The sequence below is a fragment of the Marmota marmota genome, unplaced genomic scaffold, assembly GCF_001458135.2.
Source record: "Marmota marmota marmota unplaced genomic scaffold, marMar, whole genome shotgun sequence".
Taxonomy (NCBI): domain Eukaryota; kingdom Metazoa; phylum Chordata; class Mammalia; order Rodentia; family Sciuridae; genus Marmota; species Marmota marmota.
Window position 1 is genome coordinate 13827562 of NW_026000026.1, and position 15086 is coordinate 13842647.

A 15086-nucleotide genomic window follows, 5' to 3' on the forward strand; every position below is an offset into this window, starting at 1 on the left:
CATGGTTCAATTCCCAGTAACTTTCCTCCAAAATTAAGAGAGAGAGAGAGAAAGAGAGAGAGAGAGAGAGAGAGAGAGAGAGAGAGAGAGAGAGAGAGTTACTTTTCATTATTTTTTTTTAAATCAAACAAACAAAGGGCATGCAGGGCAGTGTCCTTGAGGCCTCTCTCACTGGCTTCCTGGGAGCGGATAGCACTGGGTACACAAAGACAGAGCGCACATATACATTCTCTCCTTTGTGATAAACAGAGATGGCAATGTACTAGAAACACTGCACAGCCTGCTTCAGCAATGCAGTGAAAGTGGCTCAGATCTCTAAACAATGAGCCTCTGGCTCTGCTTTTGCCTTCATGGTAAGCCTGCTGCAAGGGAGGAACAGGCTTATTTCACCAGCTGTGACAATAGGCACCTTTGTGGCTCCCAGGCTGTTTCTCTTACCAGCCGCTCTGCAATGGATTAACCTGGATATTCATCTCTGGGGCCTGTGTAGACAGCACGGGGTAGGTTCCTAGCAGTGTGATTAGCATGTGTTCCAGAATGTTGTTCAGCACGTGTTCATGATGCTCCCAGCCCGATGGGTTAGAAGGGCTGTGGCAAGGAAGTGGGGATGGGGACGTGAGCCCAGAGGCTTGGTTCTCATTTTCCCATGTCAAGAATTGAGTGCTCTCCGGGTCTCAGTCTGTAGAGAAAAAGGATGATTCCGTTTGAGCTGCACACCCGCCGACTGGGTTCTCTATGAATTATGGATTTTTAAAAAGACAGGAAGGGAGGTGAGATATTGGATTTTCCAAACTGGTTTTATCTTACTCAATTTGAAGTTCATCTTCTCGTTCTGATTTAGGCGCTAGCGTGAAAAGTGGCCTCGGCAGCATCTCCCCGGGCCTTTTTGCAATTAGTAAGTGGGTTTATGCAGTCCCAGGAAATGAAGGATTTATTTTTCTGTGTTTGCAGGCTCATTTCTGTGGTTCCTGCCTGCCCTGTCATTTTCTGTAGGAAAACTGAAGCCCCAGGCCCAGACCTCTTTGGATGGTGGGATGTGGCAGGGGGACTTACGGGGCTCCAGGCAGCCAGGGATCAGGTCTGGGAGGGGGGGGTATCTTGGAGGGGCAGACACAGTGGAAGATTTCTGAAGATGGAAAACATGGGCAGTGACTCAGACATGCAGCAAACCAATATCCTGACGCAGGAGCCCGTGTCAGCTCTACCAAGTCCTCTCAGACACACCAAGCAGGCCAGAGCCCAGGCGTCGGCACTGGCTGAGTTCCACCCCCATCCTCCCCATCCCCCAGGGACAGCTCTGGTTGTCACGACTCGCTGTCAGGGCTGCTATTAGCATCTGGTGGGAAGAGGCCGGGGATGCTGCGGAGCATCTTGTAAGGCCCAGAACATACCCCTCAACAAAGAACCCTCCCAACCAGAATGTCAAGGAGGGAGTGCTGTTGGAGAAACCCAGCCCTGGCTGGGTCAAAACCAAAACCACCCCAGGATTAAATGTGTCTTTGTGAGGCCAGAACAGCCATGCCATGCACCTGTGTGCCAGTGCGCTGGGTCCACTCTGTTGCGGTCTCTGGCACAAGCAGCTGAGTCCAGGTCTCCTCAATTTCTATGCAGCATACATGTACACACCATCTCAGAGGGGAAATATATGAGATAAGCAATATCTCAGGACTCTCAACAATTTTTCTCCTCTGAGCTCAGAGAGCTTTTCCAGGACAATGTTACTTTATATTCCTATAATATAATGCAAGAAGGATTGCTCTGCTCACGTTCCACATAGACATATTTTCCAGAGAGCTGTTCCTGACAGCTAGTTAGTGAGGGGGCTGGGTCAGAATCAATAAGTCCTGAAGCCCTTTTTTATTTTTACAAAATGAAAACAACTCTTTTTTTCTGATTATAAAAATGATACATGCACATTGTTTCTTAAAAAATTCAAACAGTACAGAAAAACATAAGAAAGAAAAATACAAAATTACCCAAATCCTTTCACCAAGAGATAAACAAACGTTGCCATGTCAGTGCTTATCTTTCTAGTTCTTTCCCTGGCACGGGCACATATATATTTTACCCCCACCATTTTACTTAAGTCAGAGTTTCTCAGCCTCAGCACTGTTGACATTTGGGGCTGGTTAGCTCTTGGATGTGACATCTCATGCACTATAGGATGCTGGACAGGGTCCCTGGCTGGTACCCACAAGATGCAGGAGTACCTCCCACTCCTGGTGGTGATGCCCACAAATGTCCCCAGACATGGCCAAATACCCACGGGGGTAAAAGTGCCCTGTTGAGAACCACCGAGGTAAATGGAATCAGGGGCCTGCTGTGCTATGAACTTCTGCTTGGAGATACAGAAGTGTAAAGGTTGTACCTTGTATCCTCTGGCTTTTAGCATCAGCACTTGGGGTCAAGGTCTACACTGAGGGTTGGGGATGTGACTCGGAGGAGCACTGGCCTGGGTTCAATCCCAGCACTGCATTGAAAAAAAATAATAATAACAGGGGGAAAAAAAAGGAGAAGAAAAAAGTTTTGTTTTTTTTTTTTTTAAAACTCTGCTCTGATATTTAGCTTTAGGTGCCCTGAGCCTTAGTTTCTCTGCCTGCAAACTGGGACTATGACAGAACAATGCTCATGATCTGGTATCCCCAGGAGGGGGTTTCCTCAATCTACCTAGTGGGCCCCTAGGTGCCTGGCTTGGTGCTTCCTCAGTTGATGGGAGAAGGCAGGCGCCCTTCCAGGGGGAGCAGGGCTGCAGGTGAGGAGGGAACCTCGGAATGGTCCACTCCAAGCATTCAGGTGGCTGCACAGAGCACTGCGGGTCTGCCAGAGAGTCGTGAGGTTCTGTTTGTGGGCTTTGGTTCTAATTCAAGCCTTTGGGAAACAGATGAGCATGAGTCTGCCTGATCTAAGATGCTAGTAAGTTTTTTGGTGGCTTTTTCCCCGCCAAGTAAACATTGATTTCTTTTCAGCTTTAGATGTTAAAAGCAAAGCAAAACATCTCTTCAGGGTATGGCGTCTGGAGGCCCTCAGATGGCCCAGCGTTTGCCATGCCGTCATGGGCTTTCCTACAGTACAGCCTCTAGCAGAACTTGGCTGTCTGGAATCCCAGTAATAGATTCGTGTACCCTTATACAAAGAAGTTTGGGAAAGTACCAAACTCTGTATGTGGTGTGTGCCCCGGCAGACTTGGGAGTTCATGCTGTGAGGCCTAAGTCCTTCTGAGATTGTCTAAAACAAAAAAACACATCAGCAGGGCCTGTGGTGGCTCCATGTGTGCTGAGTGTGTTTGTGACAGGATCAAGCGTGCTCTCCTTTTTGAAGAACAGAAATTCATTGTGAAAGTGTTGAAGGAACAAGCACAGAGTCAGAAAGCTAAATAAAAAATGAAGCTTCTTTGAGTAATAAAAAGTCAAAGGCTTGTTCTATTAAAAAAACAACAAAAAACAAAAAAGCAAATGACTGAGACCTACCTGTTGCAGGTTGAGTCCATTTGGGGCCTGGGACTGGTCCCAAGCCTGGTTTTGTCGGATTGTAACAGAGCAGCCTCTGGTTTCATTGCTGGTGGAGAGAAAGAGGGACACATGGCAACCCTTCTCGCTGCCCCCTCCCAGCCCTGTCTCCTCACACAACAGTAATGTCAAGCCTCCCACCTTGCAGTCCAGTGCCAGGTCCTCCTGGCAGAGAACCCCTCCCTTCACTGGTCCCCCAGGGCAAAACCAGAGGTGACTTCAGGAGCTCTTGCTCTCTCCAGCCCATTTCTTCATCCATAAATGGGGCTGTCCCCTACCCCCAGGTGAGAAGTCAGTAGTCCCCATGCCTTTCTCCCCAGGGGGCACTCGCAAGCCTGGCTCCTGCCAGCTGTTCCTCTCTCACCTCCTCCCTGCACCCTCCTCAGGGTCTCTGCACACACTGCATACACTGCCCCATGCCTTGGGCCCCTGGCGTTCTCAGCTCTGCTCCCTTGAGCAGAGTCTTCTAATTGTCTGTCTCCTGGTTAAGCTATGGGGTGGAGATCTGTCCCGTTTGGCTCACTGTTGTATCCACACTGTCTCACTTTCTCACCTGCACGGTCAATAAACATTTGAAGGAAGAAGGGAAGGGGGGAAGCTTCCATTTTTACAGTGATGGTTTTTCACCTTCCACAACACAGTCTTCCATAGTCAAATGGTACATGAACATATGCTCTCTCTGCTTCCTCCCCTCCTCCTCTCCAGTGAGGTGAGCAGCTCCCATTAGTGGATTCGGGGGGATGCATCCATTAAGCACCTGCCCGATGGCCCAGGCAGCTGCCTATGCCGCCAGCTTGCGCGTGGGAGAGGCCATGACTCAGCGCTTCCCGGGTTGAGTGGCCTGGGAGCGGGCTCCAGCCTCTCCTGAGGAGAACCTCCACCCGCAGTGCAGGAACTATGTGAGGCATAATTGATAGTAAAAATCAAATGGGCATTAATTCTGGTGAGTCACCCATGCAGAAAGGGCGCTCGGCAGCGTGGATGTGGGCTGCGGCTGAGGACAGTGACACGTCTAACCCAGTGAGACAGGGCAAGCCAGGGGCGCAGGGCCTCAAGGTGGGGTAGCAGGAATGGGGCTGGATGGGAGCGGAGATGCTGCCAGGGGCTGGTCAAGCTCTCTCACTTTAGGGCTTTACAAGGGCGTGCAGAGCACTGGGAGGAGACGCCTTCCTGTCACAGGCTGCCCCCAGTGCTGCCTCCTGGCTCTCCCCTGCTCCTCGAACAGGGCCAGGGCAGCTTGGGCTTTCTTCCCCTCCCTCCCCTCCTCCCTGGTCCTGGTGCTGTCACCTTTCAGGACAACCCCACCCCTGCTTATCTCTTGATTTCCACTTGGGGCCTCAAACAATCGTTTAGAATTTTCCAGAATGCAACTTGAGTTGCATCATTTGTCTCTGAGAAAAACTTGAATGGCTTATGGCCCCTGTGCAAACCCTGAGCTGGGGTGAAGGCAGCTCTGCAGGGTCATGGCCTCAGGGGGCCTGCTTCCCTTCTGCCTGGCCTCCTGGATGCCATCTTCTCACTCCTCACAGACCTCTTTGTCCAGGAACCCCTCCCTGCAACTCCCTGTCTTGTCCCTGCTGTGCACTGAGCTGCGGCCAGTCTCAGGCATGAGCCCTAAACTCCAAAGGCCCAGGGGCTGGGGACATAGCTGGGTGGTAGAGTGCTTGCTTAGCACTCATGAGGCCGTGTGTTCAATCCCAGTATCTCTCTCTCTCTCTCTCTCTCACACACACACACACACACACACACACACACACACACAAAGAACAAAGGAAGGTCCATCTTGCCCTTGCCTATGTCATAAGTGGCCCAGTGGAATGGTCTGTGGGAAGGGGTGGGCCAATGTAATGGCACTGGGGCTTTGTCCTGGCCCCTCCTCTGGCCTTGCTGGGACTCTGCCTAGAGGAAGGCTGAGGCCCAGGACAGCTGAGGAGGGGGTGTCCTCACTCCCACCCACTCCCCCACTTACCCTCTGACCCTGGCAGCAAGCCAAGAACCTCCCCGCATCCCTGGCTGACCTCAGGCCCAGATGTCCCCACTAGGTGTGAAGGAACAGGCCGCAGATGGCTCCCGCTAGCAGGTGTGTGTGAATGCCTGGCACACGGGCACATTTTCTTTTTGAGAGGGTGGTGCTGGCCCAGGTTCACCTTGGATTACAGGAATACCCTGCCTTTTGAGAAAGCGAAGTTTCAGAGGAGGTGGGGAGGTGTTTGGGGGCAGATGGGGACCCCTTTGATTTCCTTCTGCCAGAGTGCACTTTGGGTTTTCAACTTGTAGAAAACACTGCCAACAGCCAGGAGGGCTGGGCCCAGAGAGAACCTGAAGCTGGTGGGTAGGCACTACCAGGCAGCCCGCAGCAGACCAGGCATGTTTTTTGCCCTGCAGTCCTCCTTTCAGAGGCAGCCAAGGCTCCCCTACAATGTCCAGGAGTGCACGCGCAAGCATCACACAGGTTCTGGGCCACCCCCACTTCCACTTCCCGTGCCCCCAACCAGGACCCAGTGCCCAGCCCCTCTGACTTCTTGATGCAACCCCAGCTCCAGCTGATGCTCCTGGTGCCTCCTAGACAGCAACACTTCCCTGGGCAGCATATCCAACATCCCTACCCAAAGGAGGGACAGTCCTCTCACCCAAGCAGCCACAGCTGGGGCTTCTTCACATTTGTGTTCACACTACCTGTGTGCACTCCTTGTACAAACACCAAACAGTTGGAGGCAGTGGCATAGCAGCTCTCCCATATGGCTATCCCGCCGCTTTGTCCCTCAGAGTCCCCACTGTATGCTCAGAGGGGCCTTCATCTGGTCCTTCCCATGGATCATGGGTGCCCCAGCCTCCCCTGGCTCCTGCTCTCCTATCCCCTGGCCTGCTCTTGGGGGTCAAGGGCATTGGGTCAGTGGGCAAGCAGAGGAGGTTGTGACATGCAGCCCAGGTTTATGGTCCTCTGTAGTGCCCATCTTACCTGGAAGACTTGAGGCCTGCCCATTAGCTCAGGAGGGCTGGGCTGTAACTGTTGTACATGTGGATATATATATATATATATATATATACCACATGTAAATCAAACTTCTTTTAAAACTTTGATGTTTACAGAGAAATTTTGGTGACAACCCAGAGCTTTTGTCCCCACTCTATTTCTTCCCCAATACTTTGCCATATGCACAGCTGCCACTGACGGAACAATATGGGTGACTACCTGGGCTCCACGCGTCGGGCAGAGGTCACTGGTTCTCACCTAACACCCTTTTCCTGTCCCAGATCTCACAGGAATATGCTTACTGAGTCTCCTTAGGCTGCCCTGAGGCTTCCTTGTTCTTGAAGACCATGACCATTTTGAAGAGTCCTACTCAGGTATTTTGTATAATGTCCTTCCATTTGGGTTGTCTGATGGTCAGGTCACCATTAGTAGGGGTGATGGCTTCAGGGAGGAAGACAACAAGGGGAAGCATCTTCTCATGGCATGGTTCCCAAGATGCATACTGTCATGTTACTGGCCTTCATCCCTGGCTGAGCTGCTGCTCCCTGACTTTCCACTGCAGACCTCACCTCTTTAGTATTCCTCTACTCCTGGGAAGCAAGTCCACTGAGCATCTCAGGGATCAGTTGTTCCATCTCCTTCAGTTAAGACTGAATTATCTGGAGTTATTCTGTACAAGAGATTTGTCCCTTCTACCTGTGTATTCATTTAATTATTTGCTATCTCTATAAACTCATGGATACTTTATATAATGTTAGGTTATAATCCAATACTACTTTATTGGTCAAATTGTTCCACTTTGACCCTCAGGAGCTGTCAGTTGGGTCCTATGTCCTTCTGAATGCTCCCATGTCTTTTTCTTCCCACATTTTAATTGGTGCATTATGGTTGCACATAATGATGGGACTGCTGGTACATATTTGTACAGGCACACAATATAACAATTTGGCAAATATCCTTCCCCAGCACTTCCCCACTCCCTCCTCCCATCTCTGGGTCCCTTTCCTCTATCCTACGGATCTCTTTTCAGGAAATCCCCACCCCGCACCTTTCTTTTCCTTTTTCCTCTCCAGCTTCCATGAGAAAACATACAATCTGAGTATGGCTTATTTTGCTTAACATGATGTCTCAAGTTCCATCCATTTTACTGCAGATTATATAATTTTGGTTTTTGTGGCTGAATAACACTCCATTGTGTATGTATATATACACCATGTTTTCTTTATCCATTCATCCAGTGATGGACACCTAGGCTGGTTCCATATTTTGGCTATTGTGAATTGCACTGCTATAAACATGCATATATGCATGTGTCATGTAGTGTGGTGTCTTAACCAAGAAATGGTCTAATTGGGTCATATGGTGGTTCCATGCCTTGTCTTTTGAGGAAGTAACCTCCATATTGATTTCCATAGTGATTGTACTAATTTGCAATCACACCAACAGTGTAAACAAAAGTGTTCTTTTGTCCACATCCTCTCCAGCATTTATTATATTCTTTTAAAAAATATTTTTTGATTTAGTTAGTTTGGTTGTAGTTGGACACAATACCTTTATTTATTTTTATGTGGTGCTGAGGATCAAACCCAGGGCCTTGCACATGCTAGGCAAATGCTCTACCATTGAGACACAACCCCAACCCTTAGTTATATTCTTGATAACTGCCATTCTGGCTGGTGTGAGATGAAATCTCAATGTAATTTTGACTTGAATTTCCCTAACCATTAATGATGTTAATATTTTTTCATATACTTATTGGTCTTTTGTATTTCTTTTGAGAAGTGTCTGTTGAGTTCATTTGTATATGTATTGATTAGGTTGTTTCTTGGTTAAGTGTCTTGAGTTATTTATTCTAGATATTAATCCTCTGTCAGAACAGTATTTTCTCCCATTTTTTTTTTTTTGAGAGAGAGAGAGAATTTTTTAATATTTATTTTTTAGTTTTCGGTGGACACAACATCTTTATTTTTATGTGGTGCTGAGATCGAACCCAGCGCCCCGTGCATGCCAAGCGAGCCACATCCCCAGCCCATTCTTAATTTTTTAAAATTTGTTCTTTTTAGTTATATATGACAGTGGAAACCATTTTGATATATTTATACAGTGTGGAATGTATCTTATTCTAAGTAAGAACCCTAGTCTTATGGATGTACATGATGGTGAGATTCACTCTGGTTTATTCATATTTGCACATAGCAAAGTTGTGTCAGATTCATTCCACGGGTTTTCTCCCATTCTGTAGGCTCTCTTCATTTTTGTTTGTTGTGCAGCCACATCTACTCTTTTATTTTCTAGGCTCATCTTATAGTCCTGCCCCAGCTAGAATCACTATCTCCACTAAAAGCTGGGTTCCTTTTATCAGAGAATGGTGCTAGAAACCAAAATCTGGGTGCTATCATCACTCTGAGGCCTCTCAGAGGCCCTGGCAGAGCCAGGAGATCTATGTGTGTGCACAGGCATACCAGATACCAACCCTCTGTGCACAACTAGTGAGAATGACTTCTTTGTCCACCTAGCAGTCTCTGTATTAAGCTAAACTCCCCCATACCACTGGGACCCTTGAAAGATCACAAGACTTCTTTACATTTCAACTACCCCAGAGCAGTACAATTTAGGTTGTTTTAGAGGGCAACAGGCCACATGGTGAACATATTTATTTATGTTTTCCTTTTCTTTATGGTTAAGGAAATCAAGGTGAAATTGATGTGACCTAACTGGAGCCTGACAGTTTGCAGCCTAAGATGGTTTTTCTTTCTTTTTTTAGTTGTAGATGGACATACTACCTTTATTTTATTTGCTTATTTCTATGTGGTGCAGGGGATCGAACCCAGTGCCTCAAGCATGCTAGGCAAGCACTCTGTTACTGAGCCACAACCCCGTCCCTAAAGTGGTTTTTCTCAGAGGACAAGGGGCAATAGCTGGAGACATTCTGGTTGTCACAGCTGGATGGTGGTGGTAGCTTCCAGCATTGAGGCAACAGAGGCCGGGGAGGCTGCTCAGTGTCTTGGTGGACAGGCCCTGGTGCATACGAATGCCAGTGGGAAGGACACTTTAGCAGCAACCCGCCCTCCTGCCTCCTCCACTTTCCCACAGAACGCATTTCCTTCTGATCCCTGAGATAATTTATAAATTTCTTGATTCCAAACTTCCCCTCTATTGGAAGTAAACTCCCCTGAGAAGGGAATGTTGCCTCTGTGAGCCAATGTCTCCCAGCCCCACACACAGCACGACACTCAGCTGCACTCAGTGTCTGCTCATTGCACAGATGGGGAAGGGACAGGCTTCACTCTATCCTCATTTCTTGGCCTTTCCATGCCCTTGGCCTCTCATGCCACTCATCCACGGTCTTTCCACATAACACCTTGGCTGGTGGGAAGGACTTGAGGCCTTGTTGGTATAACTCAAGGAGTCCCAGCAGAGGGGCAGGGCAGCTGGTAGTTCCCAGGCTGCCAGCTGTGGCCCTGAACATGACCACACCACCCTATATGGCAGGCAGCTCATGAGCTCAGCCTCAACTGCTCCCTCAGCTCACTGACCAGGGGGGCTTGAGAATGGACTAAGGGGTCCTTGAGTCCCTGGAATTCTGCTGGTTCTTGGCAATGTATAAGGACTTCCTTGTAGATAATTAATTTGCTCTTGCCGCACTTCTGCTCTCAGGACAGCTGGGGGATACCCCTCACCCTAACTTCTCCTGGCCATCCCAGGGACTCCTGCTTGACTTCCTCTGCAGCCAAAGTGTATCAGCAATTTTACTTCTATGCTAACTCACTTGCCTCGATCATGTCTATGAACTTTTTGCTTCATTCACTCACCAACCCATCAGCCTACCCAATTACCTGAATGCCTACTCTGTTCTAAGACGCTTCTGCTCCTTTGGGGTTTAACCTAGGGGGAGACAAGTGCTAAGAAAATAAGACCCAATACCATGCCATGAATGCTGTCAGTGCTATAAAGGGAAAAAGCGGGCAGTGATGAGAACTGCCAAGGGCTGGCTTGATCTGGGTAGGGGGGGGTGCTGTCCAGAACCCCAAGCAGCAACCATGTTAGAAGTAAAGTGAGGAAGTCAAGTGATAAGAATGGACCACCCACTTGTTTTAGGGACTCCACCAAGCTTAAGCTGGGCTTTGTGCAGAATGAAAAAAAAAAAAGAAAAAGAAAAAGACATTCACCATTCCTTTTACACACATTTATTAGGCATCTACTGTGTGCTATGCATGGAGAGAAGCTGGACAACATAAGCATCCACAAACCACGATCTTGCTTGCCCCTGGTGTCCAGGCAGCAGAGGTGGACAACCAAGCAGCCAGCGAGCGAGAAAGGCCCAGATGCTGTGAAGCTGAGTAGGGAGCAGATGGTCGGGGGCTTCCCTAAGTGACAGGGAGAGTGGGAAGACCCTTAGGGAGATAGAGGGAGTGTAGGGCAACGGTCCACCAGTGACCTGAAACAGAAAGGGTGTGGCCAGGTTCCCAGTGCATGGGGACTGACTGGAGTGAGAGTGGGGTCACCACAGGAGATCAGGCAGGAGTCTATGGCCCTTCTCTTGCACAGATTGACTGGAGGCCTGTGGGTATGCAGCTCCTCAGAGCCCTTCGGGAGAGCCTCCACCCAACCCTCTGAATTGAGCACAACAGGATTGAGGGGGGGCCCTCTGGAAGGGCCCTTGCTTGTCACATTCCACCTTTCTACTTCACCTTGGGTCCTCAGCCTTCCATCCTGCCCCATCTTGCAGCCTGTAGGAGCCCCAGGCACACAACAGCAGTCCGCAACAGGTCTCATATGATCACCAACAGGGACACTGGCTCTGGCAGCACCTTTCTCTTTAACCCTTCTACTTAAATGCACAGGTCCACACTTGCCTTCCATGAGCCTGTCCCCCTCCCAGGTGAAGGGTACTCCTGTGCACTGGACACAGGCTGTGGGGGCCTTGGCAGCGGGTTCAGGGCACCATGAAAATAACTTCCTAGCTCTGCCATGTCCTCAGGCACTGATAACTATCCTCAACATCTTTTGTTTCTCTGAAGGTTCTGTCAGTTACCTTTATGTGAGATGGTGGTGGTGGTGAGGGTGTTATATGATGTTCTGCAGGGGCCCTAAGAGAAGAGCCTAGGAGCAATTTTCTAACTCAAATGTCACAATGATAGAGAGCCCCTGCCTATCTCTGAACCAAGGGAGCTGTCAGTTCACTGCTAAGCAAACCAAGAGGCCAGTTCTTTCTGGGAAAATGGCCTCGCCTTTGCCCAAGGCCTGAGTGTCTTCCCCATGTGCCCTATTGCTGAGCAGCTGATATGGCAGGTCCACAGAGCTGATGCACTGCCTGATGAGGATGGCCATCAGTCTGGCCCTTCCTTCCACCTTAGAACACTGGCTGGGCACTCAGAAGAATGCTGGGGAAGATGAACTCTGGGAGGGCTGGCAGAAGACACCTCGAAGAGAGCTTTCCCAGGACTGCTAGGAAAAGAGCGACAGGGAGGGCGCTCCTTGGGGGGAAAGGCTACACATCCAAGTGTCTCATGGCCCAAAGACAAAATGGGTGGGTGAGCTGGTAGCTGCCTACCTCTGATGGGCTCATTTAATATGCAACAGTACATGGTGACGCTGCTGCTCACTGCTCACTGCTCACAGTAGCTGGTCTCCAGTTCCCACCTACTGCCTGATGTGACATGGCAGTAACCTAGTACAGCAAATCCTCTTATTTTAGATGGCTTTATGTGGTAGGGTTCCCACCATGAATTAATCACGCCATCTCTAAGAAGCCCAATGGTGAATCCAAAGCAAACTTTGCCAAGGGGCTCCTAAGAGGTCAGCTTGCTGGATTTCACTCAGGGAGATGTGCCTTGACTCTGTCTGATGTCTCTAGCCATGTAATTCAGAAGCCCCAAGGACAGCTGTCTCTATTGCTCTATTGTAGGGTGGAGATCACTCCTTACCTCAAGGATCTTGTCCCCAAACTCTTCAGAGGGCAAAGGTGATGCCCCATTCAGAAGAAGCTGAAGCAGCACTTATTTCAAACCATGGAGGAAGTGCTCATGAGGCTCTGCACTATACAGCAAGGCCAGGGCAGTAAGGTGGCACTGCAGCCCAAGGCTTCAGAGACACTGAAAAAGGAAGGGCTGGGGGACAAAGAAGAGAAGCACATAGGAAAGGATTAACAAGATAAAAGAAAACACACACACACACACACACACCCTTCCCAAGGACACACTCAGAATGTTCTTCACTTATCTTTCTTCCAGTAGCCCAAACAGCCATCAGTGTAACTTACATTTACAGGCAATCTCTGTGGTGTTCTCCATTGATGTGCAGGATAGCCTTGGAACCCCATCTCTAAGGCCTTTGTGAATGATGGTAGTCAAATGGTTTACCCACTGAAGAGTCCACTTCTTCAGGGCCCTCAGCCGGGCAAGCCCAGAGTAGAAGTCATGCTTGGAAAGACTTTTCTGAAATCCTTTGATTAGCCAGCGCAAGGGGACAGAGCCATTGCACTGCTGTTGACCCTGTGAGATAGGGACAAGAAGTGGGGAACAAGAGAAGAAATGAGGCTACTGATTCGCAACCGAGTTCATCACAAAATGACAGAGCTGATGAAGACCCATCTATCTCTGTCTCAACAATAAACCTATGGCCCACATAGGTGACGTGACTCGCCTGTGAGTTCAAAGCAAGATGGCACAGTTGGGACAGGGTATTGGGTCCAAGAGGTGTGCAGGCAAAGGGGTCCTTGAAAACCCATCCCAATGGTTCTGCTGAGAAGGGGTATTTGAAAAGCTCACCAGCATCATCACTGCATCTGCGCCATCTAGTGGTAAGGGGCTCGGGCACCTTGCGCCCCACTGGAGACCCCATGATATCAATCACCCAGAGTTGAGACCATGGCTTCAGCAGGGATCCCAGGAAAGCCAAGGAGACTTCTCTATGGTGTCGCCACTGTGAGCACCAGCTGCCACTACATCTGATCTGGTAATGTCCAGTAGCCTGCCATTTTTCTCATGGATCAGAGGTATAGCCTTAAGCATTAACCATCTGTAAGGCCCAATTTCCCCACAGAATAAAAATGGGGGACACAGGAGGCCTTGCCAACTCACCACTGACCAAGAGGATGGTAGAATGATGGCTTCAGAAGGACTGGAAGGAATTGTTAGAAGCACATCCTTCTGTCTGTGTATATGCCCCAGGCTGTCTCTCTAGAACTTTCCACAGTGCCCAGTGGCTCCATGGTCTTCCCACTACCCTGGGCAGCTCTCCAAGACTGCCTAACCCTGAGGCTGTGTGTGTCCTTCAGTTTGCAAATAACCAGCTGATTATAGGCTGAGCCTCAGAGAGGTGAAGAAGATGGTAGCTAGGTAAGGTGGTGCTCAACTGTAATCCCAGTGTCTTGTGAAGCTGAGACATAAGGATCTCAAGTTTGAGGCCAGCCTCAGCAACTAAGGAATGCCCTAGGCAACTTAGTAAAACCTTGTCTCAAGAAAGAATGAACAGGGCTGTAGATGTGGCTCAGTGAAAAAGCATCTCTGGGTTCAATCCCCAGTACCTAAAAGGGGGGGTTCTCTTTTCTACACTTTCAAAGAGGAATCAGAGGAAGCCTTTCCAAATTGAACAGCTTCAGTGAACAGGCCCTCAACTATCAGTATGGGGCAGCTCAGACTCCCCAGCAAATCTAAGCCACCCTTAAGCTTCCTCTTTCTTCTTCTCTCATATACCACAAAAAAGAGCTCGCTTGCTTCACATGTCACGATGTCACTACCCAGCCCAGCTAGACCTCACCTGGGCCAACTGGTCTTCCTGTTTCTCATTCTATCCAGACTCAAACTCAAACTGCCAATGGCCCTGGCCTCCTTCTTCTCTACAGCTCCCAGTCAACTGTCCTACCCCACCCAGGGCCTTTCTACCAGCTGCCCCTGCTACAGGGCAGGCCCACACCACCTTGGACTCTTCCTGAAGGCCCCTCAGCTTCCAAACTTCATCTGAGGGAACTGTTTTGGAAAGTGGGATCCAAAGTCCAAATGATTTCAAGTTCAAATCCAGAACCTACCACTTTCCACCTGTGTGGTTTTGGGCAAGTTATTGGACCTCCCTGTGCCTCTCATTCCTTAGAAGACTCATGACAGTGAAGTGAATTAGCACATTTCCCTAAGGCCCAGAACACAGCAGGCACTGTAGAGCAAGGGCTTTTCTCACCCAGAAGAGCAAGCACGGGTAGCAAGCATTTGGCAAAGTGTCCCCTAGAGCCCACAGGAGGGGACTTGGCTTCAGGAGCCTAGGGATCTCCTAAGCCTTTGTGCAGAGGAAGTAGTTTAAGGCCTGTCTGTGAGGTGCAACTGCCTTGGTTTCCAAGAGGCCTGGGCTAGTGAGAGGGGGCTCTGAACTGCCACAGAGGAGGAAACAGAACAGGAAAATCAGAATAAACTCAAGGGGTTGCCTGACACCCAACCAAGAGTCCCAAGAGAAACTCCCCTTTTCTTCCCCTCTTCCCTTGTCCCGAGAAACAAGGCTCAGAAGCCAAAGCTGCCTTGGCCTCCTCAGAACCTCCTAAGTCAGTCCCCACCCAGCTGGGGCTGAGGGAGGCCCAGGGATGCACAGATGTTACGTTGCCATGGTAACTGCCTAAC

At 49.4% G+C, this 15086-nt stretch overlaps 1 pseudogene; it reads left to right on the forward strand.

Moving 5' to 3' along the window:
- The first annotated feature begins 2943 nt into the window (after positions 1–2943).
- Positions 2944–3416, forward strand: LOC107157452 (annotated as a pseudogene).
- Positions 3417–15086: the final 11670 nt, after the last annotated feature.